The sequence below is a fragment of the Lynx rufus genome, unplaced genomic scaffold, assembly GCF_022079265.1.
Source record: "Lynx rufus isolate CCGP_SWC_20201006 ecotype Redwood Valley unplaced genomic scaffold, mLynRuf1.p SCAF_8, whole genome shotgun sequence".
In the NCBI taxonomy this organism is placed as follows: domain Eukaryota; kingdom Metazoa; phylum Chordata; class Mammalia; order Carnivora; family Felidae; genus Lynx; species Lynx rufus.
The window spans coordinates 98,366,022-98,381,102 of record NW_025814896.1 but is presented as its reverse complement, the minus strand read 5'-3'; the positions used below and the strand labels follow the sequence as shown (position 1 = coordinate 98,381,102).

The following is a 15,081-nucleotide window of genomic DNA, read 5'->3' as shown; positions in this document are numbered from 1 at the left end:
AGTGATGATAACTTCTAAACTATTATTCCCTGCACAAACCTTTTTCCAACCTGAAGAGTCATGTATATAACCTGATAAAATATTTTTTTCAGACATTTTAAGAAAACTTCCAAAATGAAAAGGCCCCAAACTGAATTCATACTTTCCTATAAGCTTTGCTTCTCTCTGTCCATCTTTGTAAGAGGCACCAATATTCAACTAATTGCCAAAACTGGAAATGTGAATATCCTTGAAACTTCTTTTTCCCTCCCTGCTTGCACATAACACATAACAAAGGCTTATTGATTTTGTCTCATAAAACTACTTTGAACCTGACCACTTCTTATCCATTGAGACCACTTTTATCTGTGGTAATAACTATATTACTGTTCTCGTCATCCAATTCCATCTTGTTGAAATTTATTATCCATTTTGTAGCCAGAGAGGGCATATGCATATGGAAATTTTATTGTAATTTCCCTGCTTAAAATATTAAATAGTGTCTCAAGCTCCTAAACAAAGCCTACAACTTTGCTGTATGAATCTTGGTGATCATGGGAAGCTTGTCAAATATCTGTAAGCTGCTTTATTTATCATCTCTCTATGAACTTCACACATCCAATAAGTAATTATTGAGTTTCTGATACATGAAAGACACTGTACTATGCACTAAAACACCGCTGAAAAAGACAGCATGTAAAAACTGTCATGAAAATTATATTCTCAGGTGGGAAGACGTAGTGGTGCTGGTAGAGATGTCACTTTTGCAATCGTGATAAAGGACAGTGCTATGGAAATGGAATCACTTTACTTGCTGTCATGAGACATCAGCTCCAAATATAAGTGTGGTTCCTCAGACCTAAGGAGAATACACTGAGTCAACTGTGAAATGAGAATTCCCTTTAGGTCTAAGCAAAGGCTTATTACTTAAGTGACCTCTATAGATTCTCCATTCCTTGGGGGCCAGTTTAGCTTCTGCAAAATAAGATGTACTTCCCAGTGAAATTGAGGTGACACCAAGCTAGTTTTTCCCCATGTTCCTAGAAAGAGAAAGCAAATAAGACAACATAATTTTAAAGAGAGGGAGTTTGAGGAACCAGATTCTAAAATGGATGGGCCCTACAGACAAAACACTATTTAATAAGTTTCTTTTTACACTCAAACTCTGTCTTGTAATGCCCCAATCTTTTTAATCTTAGAATCATAAGTCTAAGAGCTCTTCCTTGCAAACACATTCATACACAGAGAAAGAGAGAAAGAGGTGGGGGAGGAAGACAGTGAGGAGGAAGAACAGGAGAAGTAGGAGTAAAATATTAAATACAAATATAAGAAAGACGGGAAGAAAATCATCAATCAGTATGGAGGCAAGCCCACACATGGAAATCTAGGAGAAAAAGGAAATCAGTATAATTGGAGTAGAGATGAAGAGATTTTGTTAGACATAAAGATTGACTTGTACTTAGGGAGCTTATCATTATTATTCTGAATGGCACATAGGAAATATGGATTTTATTCAAAAGGCAATTATGAGGTTTATAGATTTTTTAAAAGAATGTAATAAGATAAAATCTAGGAAAACTGTTTAAAGCTCAGAAAATTAATATTTATATTAGGAGAGCCAATTGAAATTTATTTGGTTCCATTAGGGAAGCCAAGAGGCAAGTTTCAAATTAGAAGATGATTTTGTAAGTAGCAGAATTAGAAATACTAAAGCATTCTATCAGTCTGTTCTTGTCATACTTTTTCAATTTTACTGCTGGCTGCACCAGCCTTCCTTCCCCAAGCAGATCTTGAAAAAGACTTCTCAGTTTCACCACCTCTACCTTACTTTCCTTCTTGCTCTTTGTATCCTGGACATCTCCATAGTTGTATTTTAATCAAGGAATTCTCCTCCTATTTTTACTAATCAGTGGGTTTTTTCAATGCCTGACTCAAGCCACATTTCCTCATAGAATATTTTGACTAGCTTCATTTTGAATATTACCCTTGAGGTGTTTTGTGTTTGTTCTTGCTTCTACTTTAATTATTTTATACCTTCTCCTTATGTTCACTTCTCCATAGCAACTCTTACAGTGCTGGACACAGAAGAGTCACATAGCCTTGCACTAAATGATGCACAAGTGATCTTGTTTCCAAATTGACCATTTATTTCACTATGTTTGGGACACTGTATGATGTCCAAAAGAATAGATGTTGTCAGGATCTTTGAGGAATTTAAGATAGGGTTTCATGAATAAATGAATCAGGAAGCAAAGAAAGGAACAATGAGGAAGCTTATTGCATTGTGTAAATCTCTTCCTGGGGGTAAATTAGACTCTAAGAAATGCTCGTGAAACTTTATTTTCTATTTAGTAACATAAAGAAATTGCATAGATGCCTGTGAGTCTGCCATGATATTGTTTCCTTACACACTTTAAAATACCAAAGAGAAGTTTTGTTTTCAATCTACAGTATTCAAAGAGGAAATTTTTAAAATACTGTTTGTTTCTTTGTTTGCTTATTTATAGCACTGGAGCCTCTGTTCCTCCCTTTATCTCTGTTTTCATAGTATTTAATGCACTCACATTTTAAAGATACATCATTTCTTATATATCCTGGTAGAGGCTAAAAGAGGACTAAATTATAGGACCAGAACTGTTAATTAATAAGTACTTGTTTCTTAACATCTTCATTGACTAACAGCTGAAATACCATCCTACCCCATTTGTTACGTTTATCTGCCATACATTTTAAGGCCCACCCTTCCCTCTGTACTTCTTCTGCCTTGCAAAAGTACAAGCTAAAAAGAAAACCCAAATGCCCTAGAAGTTCAAAATATGCAAGACCCTGCTTTCTCATGAGAACTAGCACTCCAGCCCCACAATCCTAATTACCATCATTACAGAGCATTAGAATGTATTATTACAGTACATCACATTATAAGCATTGTAAGTCCCAAACCAGATTTTGGCTGGAGGTTCATAACATTTCTGTGGAGTGACTACAACATGACCTTTCTCAATTTTTAGACCTTTCTTCAAGAATGCTTATTTAAAAATTTTTCTTAAGATAGATCTATGAGATTTATAATCAGGTTTGTTTTAACTTTCTTTTAAAAAATCAAAGAGAATGAAAAATAATTTCACAGGATATAGAATTATTATATGTCAATTATATTCCCTCAGTAGCTGAGGATATTATTATGCTGTCTTCTGATAGGCTTTCTTTCTGCTGAGCATTTAGCTTTCATATAATTACCGTTCTTTTTAGATATATTTTATCTCAGGCTATTTTTTATAATTATCTTGGTGTCGTTGGTTTTCTATAGTTACATTAACTTTTTTCTCAGTGAGAGAGAGAGAGAGAGAGAGAGAGTGTGTGTGTGTGTGTGTGTGTGTGTGTAATTTAGCTTTGGATGCATTAAACTTACTGAAGTAGAAATTTGGCTATTTCATTCATCCAGACATTTCCCAGATATTATTTCTCTAAATATTGCTTATGCCCATTTTTTGTCTATTGTCTCTTTTTTGGGACACAAGTTATATGTATGCTGGACCTTTTTATTATATACTCTATATTTTAAATGACTGTTAAAATATGTGCGTATATGTATATATCTTTGCTTCATTCCATGTAATAGCTTACTGTCTTACTACAAATGTCCAGGTCACTAATTTCCTCAACTGTGACAAATCTGAAATTTAAGCTCAATGTTTTATTTTTACATAACTTATTTTATTTTTTAACCCTAAAGTTTATTTAATTTATTTTCAATTCTGTCAGATTTGTTAGTGTTTTACACCTTTATCATACTTTCATTTTATTTTCTATTTCCTTAAATATATAAAACCTGTTTGTATTATACTCTATAACTACAGTATTCAGCTTAGTTTTTTTGTTTTGTGTGTGCGTGTGTGTGTGTGTGTGTGTGTGGTGTTGGTTTTTATATTGTTATTGTTGTTTCATTGATGGCTTTATGGCTGCAGATCTTCAGGTATTTAGTTGTTTTTGAGTGTGAACCTCTATTCCTTGAATTCTGTTTTGAGAATTATTTGAAATTGTGATTAAGGGTATCTTAATCTAAAGAGGACTTGCATTTGTTTCTATCAAGTGCCTGTGGACTCTGCCAACTTTGAGCTCTTCAATCTCAAAGTATTTTTGGCGGGGGGAGGGGGAGAGTGATAGAAACAAATATAAACCTGTGTGAATAGAGACTTAGAAATTCTCCAAGGATGCCTTCTACTCTGACTCAGGACCAAGGCTTAATCACTCAGGCATCCTCCCCATTTCCATAAAATTGGATTTTCTTTCAACTTCACTTATTGAGAGAATTGCTTCTTGAATTATTTGATTTTATGTGGGGTCCTTCAATCTGAACTCCCATTCTTTTGGGCCTCTCTTTTTGTCCCCCAATAACTTAGTTGTATAACTCATTCAAATTCTGACTCTAGGCCACCAGGAATTGAATATAAGCCCAAAGGAAATGCTGACCTGACGTCCCTGCTTCCAGTCAGAACTCTCATTTTCTTGTAGTTTCTGTTCTCTCATGAATCCCATTATTTGCCGTGAGCTAAGCCAGACATTAAGGTTTTCTAAAAAAAATAATTTATACTGAAAACTTATGTGTTAACTTTATTTGGAATGATTTCTTTAAATAGCCAGTTTGTTCTATGACCAGAAATAGAACTTCCCTTGCCATTGCTTCAAAAAATATTATAGTACCCTCTATCATTGGTGATACAAAAGTATTTTAGAGTACATGAGTTAAGTTTTATATATATGATGAAAATGGTCAATTTGGAAGCAAGATCACTTATGCATCATTTACTGCGAGGCTATGTGAATCTTCTGTGTTTTATTTTTTGAGAAGAGAGAGTGTTAGCGGGGAAGGGGCAGAAAGAGAGGAGAGAGGACTGGAAGCAGGCTCCATGTTGACAGCACCAAGCCTGATGGCGGACTGGAACTCGTGAACTGTGAGATCACGACCTGAGCCGAAGTTGGACCCTTTGAAAATCTATTTTTAAATACTCCAGCCCTGTCCTTTCACTTTAAGATGTTCATTGATTGCTTGTTGCCTTTCTTTGAAGTTTAGACCTGTTAGTGTGCCCATGAATTTTTTTTAATCTCAATTTTCCTGAGCCTCAATTTTCACTTCTAATTTTTCCCCTCAAAGATCTGCATTCTAGTACAGATTTACTTACAATTATTAAATGTGTTATAGACTGTAAAGCCTTTGGTTTATATTATTCTCTCTACTGAATAATCAAAATCCTTCCTGTTTCTGCCCTAATCAGTTCCGCTCATAATTAAGCTTTTGACCCACTAGGCACTTGAGAAGAGGGATAGTCCCAGCATTCTCTCCAGCAACACTAGCTGTCTCCTTTGATATGTGCAAAAAGCAAACCATGTCGTCCTCTGGTGTAGCCTTGCCAGATTACAATGTCATTATTTCTCTTAAGTCCTAATAGGAAGTCCCTGTTTCACAGGTATCATTATAGACTTTAGCATGTGCCTTGTACATGGCAGATAGTCAGTAAATATTTGTAGTATTAAGGGTATATCAAAGATTCTACTTTAATGTAAGAATTATTTGGAAATCATTTATCATTCATAGTAAAAACTAACTTTTTAAATGTTCTGCAAAAAACAACCAGAAGGTTGTCTTTTTTTTTTCTTTGAGGGTTTCTTAATTGAAAATGGATCTACTTAATATAAGGCTAACATAATACTTACTAGGTTTTTTCTGTAGAGTTACAAATCAGTTTTACAATTTTTCTTAATGTTTATTTTTTGAGAGAATGGGAGACAGAGCATGAGTGGGGAGGGGTGGAGAGAGAGTAAGACAGAATCTGAAGCAGGCTTCAGGCTCTGATCTGTCAGCACAGAGCCGGACACGGGGCTCAAACTCATGAACTGCGAGATCATGACATGAGCCAAAGTCAGATGCTTAACCAACTGAGCCACCCAGGGGCTGAGGGTAGCCGCTAAGGACTATAACCTTTCCCTTCTATGCAGAAAACAGTTATAATAGAAGGCCTGACTGCTATTCTTTGAAAGTTCTGCTTATAACTTTGCCCCTTAGCTAGCCTTGGGAACTTAGATTTCGGGAGGATTCCCACCATCCCCAGAACTGACAAGAGTGGCTTATTTACTATGTCTAAACTATTTGTATAAACAGTATAAATAATACTGAACACCTGATTTATGCTGGATGTCTAGAATTTTTGTAAGTGCTAGACAGAAACTGCCTACATGACCAGACCCCAACAAAGACCTGGATGCTGAGTCTTAACTGGAGAGTGTGATGCTAAGTGAAATAAGCCATACAGAGAAAGACAGATACCATATGGTTTCACTCTTATGTGGATCCTGAGAAACTTAACAGGAACCCATGGGGGAGGGGAAGGAAAAAAAAAAAAAAAAAAAGGACGTTAGAGTGGGAGAGAGCCAAAGCATAAGAGACTGTTAAAAACTGAGAACAAACTGAGGGTTGATGGGGGGTGGGAGGGAGGGGCGGGTGGGTGATGGGTGTTGAGGAGGGCACCTTTTGGGATGAGCACTGGGTGTTGTATGGAAACCAATTTGTCAATAAACTTCATATAAAAAAAAATAAAAATAAAAATAAAAAAAAATAAAAAAAACAGAAATTTTAGGAAATATAGTTAACCTCCTAAAAAAAAAAAAAAGTGCTTCCTTAGACAGATTTCATAAATGCTGTCACAACTTGCGATTGGGGAATTAAGTGCATCCTCAATGACTGAGAACCTTTGGAAATGTGAACCTGGTTTACCCAGGACTTCACCTCGTGTGTTTTCCCTTTGGTAATTTTGCTTTATAGTCAGTCACTACAATAAATCATAGTCAGGAGTTAGACTATATGTTAGATCTATTTAATGAATCACCAAACTTGGGTTGGTCTTGGTGACCCCCAGTGCACCTTCATACCACCTCTTTCTCAATATTTTCCCTCTTCCCTATGTAAATCTGCCTTATGTCTGCTTACCATTCTTTCTTGCCACTTTCTTTCCATTCCCTTATTCTTGCTTCTCTCCATAGAAGACAGCATCTGCTAGCTATACACTTTCCTGCAACTTAATTAATTTGCATATTAAATCTTACATTCCACTTTGAAAACCCACTCATTCAATCAGTAAGCATGTAACAGGTATTTCCCATATGCCAGGTTTCATGAAACAGACTTAGTAAGAGAGTCATCTAAACTATTCAGTCATCTAAACCTTACATTCAAGTGGAGAAAACAAATTAGCAACGAGGCAGTTATTTTGTCCTGGCTATATAGTGCATTATGACAAACCACCCCAAAAGCTATTGGTTTAAAGCAACAATTTCATTTTGCTCACATTTTGTAAATCAGAAATGTAGAACGAGCTCAGGTGGGCGATTCGCCTGTGATGCACATAGTATAAGATACCGTGTCAGGCCTGGCAGATCCACCTCCACAGTGGCTTCTTAATTCATGTGGCTGGTGTCTCATTGCTCCTTCACCCTCTCTCTGTGCAGGACATCTCTCTCACCATGGATGGCCTCATCATAAATAGGCATTTTAGGTAATAGGCTAATTAATACCTGATGGACCCATAATAATGACAATTCTTATCTGGATACTGGCTTCAAAATGGCAGGAGTCAAAAGCCGCCAGGCCTCATAAGGGTATTCTCATATCTGTTATGGTGTTAATGCTGCCATAATATACTAGTCAAGTCAGTTACTAGTCCTGCCCAGATCCAAGGGGTGGAGATATAGGTTCTACCTCCTCACAGGAATATGGCGAGTCATAGTGCGGAAGAACATATGAGATGGGAGATATCGTGGCAGCCATTTAGGAAAATGAAAACTACTACACATTCTATTGCACAACAAGTACTATACAGATTGAAAGATGACAGTTTGTCAGAAAACCAAACTGCAGCTACTCAGAACAGTGAAGTTCTGTAAAGTTTTTCCTGGAAGGTAAATTGATTTTGAAGGAAGAAAGGACTTATCCAATGAGGAAGATAGCAGAGGTAAATGTTTCAGACTTAGAACTGAGGTAAAGCCCAGAGGTGAGAAGGAACATTTTATTTTCTAAAAATTCAACAGTTTCCAGGGACTTCTTGGTTAGAAAATAGGTGTCAATGTTGTAGTAAGAGGTAAGGCTAATGCAATGGTAATGGTGTATGTAATGGACTCTCCACAGGTTCCTAGCACAGGGCTCTGCAATCTTCTTCTATAAAGGGCCAGAGAGTAAATATTTTTGGCTTTACAGACCAAGAGGCATAATCAAACACATTGTTTAAGTAACTATATAATTATTTAAAATATAATCAGTGTAAAAATCATTTTAGCTTACAGAAATAAATAGTGGACTGGATTTGCCCCATAGGCTATAATTGTAATTGATGCAGTAGATATTTTGAACTTTATAGGCAATGATTTAAAAAAAAGTTTTATTTAGGAAAAACACGTATCAGACATGAGGTCTGAAAAGACAAATCTGACAGCACTGTGGGAAGAGAGGCAAAACTAGTGACAGTGAAACTAGTTAGGACTTTCTTGAAGAGATCAGTGGATGTAATAATCTCTGAGCTAAAGAAGTACAGTAAATAGGACTGGTATTTCCTTAGAAATGCCATGAATAAGTAGTATGGAAAAAGAGAGGTTAAGGATAACTCTTTATTCTCTTACTTGTGAAATCAGCCACTACTTGTGAATTTGATGATGCCATTTAAAAAGAAACAAAATAAGCAGAATCAGACCTGTAAATACAGAAAACAAACTGATGGTTGCTGGGGCGGGGAGGGAGCGGGGGAGTAGGGGGAATGGACGTAATGAATGAAGGGGGAGTGGGAGATACAGGCTTCCAGTTATGGGATGAATAAGTCATGGGAATAAGAGGCAGAGCATAAGGAATGTAGTCACTGAGATTGTATAGCATTGAATGGTGACAGATGGTAGCTACACTTGGGGTAAGTATAGCATAATGTATAAACTTGTCAAATCACTATGTTGTACACCTGAAACTAATATACATTGTGTGTTAACTGCACTCAAGTAAAAATTTAAAAACACAAAAGGGATGCATATAGAAATAATGAATTATGTTTTAAATAGAATTAGTTTAATATAGTAACAATAATTGAAACTATAATCCTAACTGGGCTTTACCAGCTGTGAATATGTAAACCTTGACATTGTTAAACATGAATATTTGTATATAAGAATTTCTTTTTTTAGAATATCCTTTTGTAGCCTTCTTGTAGTTCTCCCTGGTAGTAGCTTTATTTTTTTCATAGCAATTATTCTTAAACTTCCATTTTTCACATTTAGACAATCCTGTCTTTTAGTGATCAATTTAAACTCTTCCATTTAACATAATGCACTTAAAATGTGGTTAGTTCTATGTGATTTCAGGATGCCTAGATTAGGATTGATAAGGGACCTCATTTTGTTTCATATATCTTTCATCTTTGACTTTTTGAAAAGATTTTAGCTAAATGGCTCAAATCATGATTAGTTCCAGATTGCAAATAATTGTCCCCAATTACTTTCTAAAAATGCTCTGTGTGACTCAAAATAGCAGAAATCTCAGAGTTTACAGTAACTCTTTCTCTTAAAGAAAAGATAAGAATTTGTTAAAAAATAAATGCATCACTTGCCTGGTAAAAAACATCTAGCTCCTCACGGTGTCAAATCTCCTAAGTCTAATATCCCTATATGAGTTGTAGGGAGATCCTATCAAATTAATACTGATACTAATTTCAACAAATACTGATAAGTAAACTTCTCTATTAGCTTTACCACATCATCGTAAATAATTTCACGGGGTCAACCTTATATATTAAGTTTTTGGTTTGTTTGTTTATAGCTGCTATTCATAATGTAATGCACGTTATACATTATCCTCACATCATCCTTGAAAAAAAAACACAGAGCAGGTAGAAATTTATGATACAGAAGTTGTAATTAACTCACCAAACCTATAGGCCCTGCATATATTCCCTTTGATCTTTAGACTTGCAAGTTGATAACCGAAGGCCATTCATTCCTTCTTTGGCGCTGAAGTATATTCTGAGTTTAAAGATCGGAGCTTACTCACATGGAAGAAAATGAGCCAAATATTGGAGAATACAAAGTAAATACATATCTGTAGCCTAAGTATAATTTTCATAGACCAGTGCAATTTCCCATAATGAAATGATCTTTTCCCTTTTTTTTGCAACACTTGGAGCAATCACCTTCACTAGTAGTTGTTGGGTGGAAGACCATGTATCATTGGAGCAGTTAATTGATGCAATGAAAAATAGATTGGACCTATTTTTCTCAATGAAACTAAATGGAGATACTAAAAGTGCTGAACTAATCAAATAATTGTTTTAGAACTCCTGAGGAAGTCGGTAATTTATTTATTTTTATAGTCAGGACTAGACTAGTATGAGATTTGTTTTACAGTATTAAGCATATTGATCTATTAAATTTCTGTAGTAAGACATAGTCGATGTAAGAATATCAAGGATCATATAAGAAATCATGTTTCAGAATTATATTTATCTTTCAATTTTTATTGGCTACTTATTATGTTATTAGTCATCACCCATATCAAATTTTGTTACTTTTTCCTTTGGATCATTGCTAATTGATATTTCTTGTCTCCCTTTCATTTAGTTGGGACAATGTAGTGTGTCCTATTAACAAAATGTTCCTCTGGAATGAAGTGATTAAAAGCAGGCCTACCTTCTCCTCTCGAAAGGCTATATGTATAGTATTAAGGGAAAGAACTGCAGACACTAGAAGCTACTACATGAAAGGATATTAGTTTCTGAATGACCCATAACAAATTGCAATCTGATTAAAAAATACACCTTTATTAACTGAGCCACTGACATTTTGGGGAATGCTTATTTCAGCAGTTTCCATGATTTACATAAACTAATGCAGCTTTTCACTTGTCACCATTAGATTAGAAATTGAGTAACCACCAACCATACTCATTTTGAGATGTGTATGAGATTTACCTGGAAAACTTCTTTTAAAATGAATGTCTGGCCCAGTCAATTTAGGTTGATGGTGAGAGCAGAGCAGGCATGTGTACATCTCAAAAAAATTACATATAATTCTGATGTTCACTTTTGGTTAAGAATCACTCTGTAAGATTCTCATTTTATGAGAAGTATATTATCCTTCACATAAATCAGTCCATTCAAATTCATTACACATGTATCTATATCACTGCCAGATTTGGAGATTTGGTATTTTCACAATTTAAAATAATTATGATTGGTATCTTCCAGCTCACAATTCTGAGTAACTTATTCTGTGAGTACAAAATGCATAGGATCTATCAAAAGTAACTTCTGAGTAGATAGTTTAGACAAAAGGCAGATCTAAGCTATCATGGTCACGTGGCTGATACTTTGCTGAAAATTACTCAGTTTCCCAAGATGTGATTTAGACTTACATATCTTGCATTTACTTTCAGGAAATATCTTGCATTGATTTCCAAAGGGGAAAAAAAACCTATTTATCGTCTAGAAATATGTATTTAAAAAAAAATCCCCACAAAAGCTGCAATTCTCGCATTTCCCCATCTTCTTCCTCTTCTTCAACACCCCTGATATAAAGGACATTATTACACCCTGTTATAACTTGACTGAAATGTCCAGACGATGCTCCATCTATGTATTTTTCTGCATTTGCGAGCTGCATGTTCATATAGCCATCTGCAGATACCAGGTGGTCTTTGTACTCCATTCTGGACTTGAGTTTTGTCATTACTGGCTTTCCCAAATCCTTTCAGGAAGGTTTTGGGATTTAGGGGCAAACTCATGGTGACTACAATCAAATGCTGCAGGCTACTTGCCACAATCTGAACTGCTTGCTGTGTGTCCCTCATGACTGGAGCAGTTACAGCAGGCACATTTGCTTTCACTTTCTTAATTTCTACAAAAAAAAATAATAAATTCAAACATGTTTGGTATGATTTATCAGAAGGCAGTTTTCTTTATTTAAAAAATTTTTAATGTTTATTTAGGTTTGGTGGGGAGGGGCAGAGCAGAGAGAGAGACACAGAATCCAAAGCAGGCTCTAGGCTCCAGGCTGTCAGCATAGAGCCCAAAGCCAGGCTCAAACTCAGGAACCACGAGATCATTACCTGAGCTGAAGTCATACGTTTAACTGACCAAGTCACCCAGGTGCCCCCTAATTTATTTTTTAATATTTATTTATTTTTAAAAGAGAAAAAGAGTGTGTACATGTGAGTGCATCTACTCTGTCAGTGCAGAGCCTGATGTGGGGCTCAAACTCACACACTGTGAGATCATCACCTGAGCTAAAGTCAGTTACTTAACTGACTGAGCCACCAAGGTGCTCCCAGAAGACAGTTTTCTTAATCTCACATTTCATCTCAGAAACTGAGTATATTTGTTGGGGACATAAGAAGACTTGAGTGACAAGACTATATAAAACATCTCAGATGGGTCAGCAATACCCAAGGTAGTCAAGAAATACCTAGATAATATACACAGACATGCAGATACATAATCCCAGAGTGTGAGCTGCTTACTAAATCATGAGAAACATTCTTTATTCATTTACTTGTTTATTTATTCATAACTCAACAAATATCTGTTGGGAAATCCTTCAATCCTATGTTTGAAGCCTATACACTGAAAATAAAAATGACTATGGTCTCTTTCTTTTATAATAAAACAGAGTTCACAGTGTCTTTACCATCTGCTTTCAGAGAATAAGCATTATTTTCACTGTAAGCTCAGTGGTCTAGCTTCAGGTTTGGAGGAAACAAGTCATGGATTCTGAACCACATTGGCGATAGTCCCTCAGATAGCAAGGCAGGAACTCAAGCTAAGACAAGTTGAACAAGAACTAAAATGCTTATCCAAATAATGTTTTTTTCTGTTATTGGTATTATGGTTTTATTTTACAAGTAATAAAAAGAAAATCCAGCATTAGAAAAGAAACAAAGAATTTGGAAACAAATAGAATTTGGGGTTAATTTGTGTGGGTAGTTTACTAAGTGACTCTCGCTTTGTGGGTTGAAGTGCTGTGAAACAAGTTTCAATCAAACTACAGTTTGGAGGCAAAAGGAAAATAGGATGAAATGAAGGAGACTTTTTTAGGAAAATAGGATGAAATGAAGGAGACTTTTTAATTTATTTTACTTTATTTTTATTTTTATGTTATTTTGTATTTTTAAGAGTAACATTATTAATGAGTTTCAGATTAGTTTTATTCAAAGACATTAAGCCTGAGGTTATTTCATTGATGAACTTTTCATGTCAAAGTTATCAGTAGAAACTTCATATTTTCAGAGTGTAGGACAGAGGATAAAAATGGTCAAAAAAGGCTTTAGACTATGACATATGTCAACAGTAAATCCTGAACAGTGTGGTGGGTTCTTCACCTAACTGTAACAAAATCAGTAGGTTTGTGTCAGTTTAATTATGTTAAATAAAAGCTTGAGCATTAATGACATACTACTTTACATATTTTGGGACTAGTCTGGAACATGTCATTGACTCCACCTGCTTTTTCTCACAGTCTTTGTTTCTGTCAGTTTATCAGGCCAGAATATGTGATGTCCTATGACATGAGATTAAATGGGATAATTCATGTAGAAACACTCTGAAAGTTGTAGACTGAGTATTAGTCTATCTACTGCATTATTCATGAATAAGTGCGATGTTTCAGACCAGACAAGCTGTGTAACAGATCACATTGTTATTTTGTTGGCAATAGGAATGAATCCCTGCCTAATATTCTTCACCACAAGTTGCCATAGGAGTCTATAGTTTGAAGTTAAATATTATCCCTAAAGGGAAAACAAGTGTCCTATTTGAAAATGGCATGCTCTTGGGGAAGCTAACATACCAGGTTATGGTCATTTTCATATTAGTAAAGCAGCATATTTTTCTTTCATTTTGATATTTTTCTTTGATAGCAAAACACTGAAAAAGGGTAGATCTTGTAGGAAAAAAAATGAGTAAGAAGGCATAGCAGAACGGATTTCTCTAGGGAAAAAAGGATAATGTCCAGGATAGCGGGAGGAAATTGGAATGAGTGAGTGCTGATCAAGGAGTCCAGAGAATCCTGTTTGCATCTTGGCTTTGTTATTGCCTGTTTTCATGACCTTGGACATCTGTAATTTATTCTAAGTGTTTATATTTTAATGGCAATATTGTGAAAGTTTTAAAATTCTAAGTAGTTGATATGTGAGAACATTTTTAGAAAGCATTTGCCTCTGTGCAAAAGATATGATCATAAATAGATTGAGGCTTAAGTATTTCCCCTAAGCTTTCCACTACACATCTATTAGCCTGAATAGTATATGGATCTTTATATGTTTATTTTGTCTTTTTAAAAATTTATTATTCATTCTAAATTCTAAAGCAAAATTTATACCAAGCTTATTGTTAACATTTCATTGCTTTTATGTTAAATGTAACCAAACTGTATTGAATGGTAGTAAAATCTTATTTTTCATGTAATTATTAAAAAAAAAGAGGACTGAAAGGAACCTCAGTAAACATTGTTTCCATGATTAAATGCACATGAGTAAGAAAAATATAAATTAGGTGACTTTAAAGAGAAATACAATCATTGCAGACAAAACACTTTTTGGATGGGCAAAATGTGTAGAATTTAAGATGTAGATAATACTAGATTTATTTGGGTTAATCTGTGCTTTGCACACATTAATTTTTAGGGAGTATCTTCTATGTGTCTAAGGATTCATTGTTTAGATTTACTATGAATTATCTATCTCTATCCATTTAAATGATCTATTATACCCCAAGCCCTAATATATTTCTTAAAATCAATGATCTGCCTTCTTGAGCAAAGACACAGCCTACATGTCCTTCTACAAGGGCACCAAGTACTGAAGGTTTGACAGTGAGCACCTGCGAGTGGAACTGGACTACCCCAAATCCACCCTGTGGGACTTCACAGGCTGCCAAGAGTGTGTGGACACAGGACTCCAATGGCCCCACGTGGCCTGTCTGCCCTTCAACCCTGATGGGTGTGCAGAGCCCGGGGTGGGCAGTGACAGTGAGAGGGCAGCGATGAGGGCCATGAGGCTGGCCCAGGTGGCAGAGAGGGGAACTTTGG

At 35.5% G+C, this 15,081-nt stretch overlaps 1 pseudogene; it reads right to left on the bottom strand.

Annotated features, from left to right (window-relative positions):
* Window positions 1–11,782, bottom strand: part of LOC124503940 (small nuclear ribonucleoprotein F-like) — a 186,292-nt pseudogene extending 174,510 nt beyond the window's left edge.
* Between the last annotated feature and the right edge of the window lie 3,299 nt (window positions 11,783–15,081).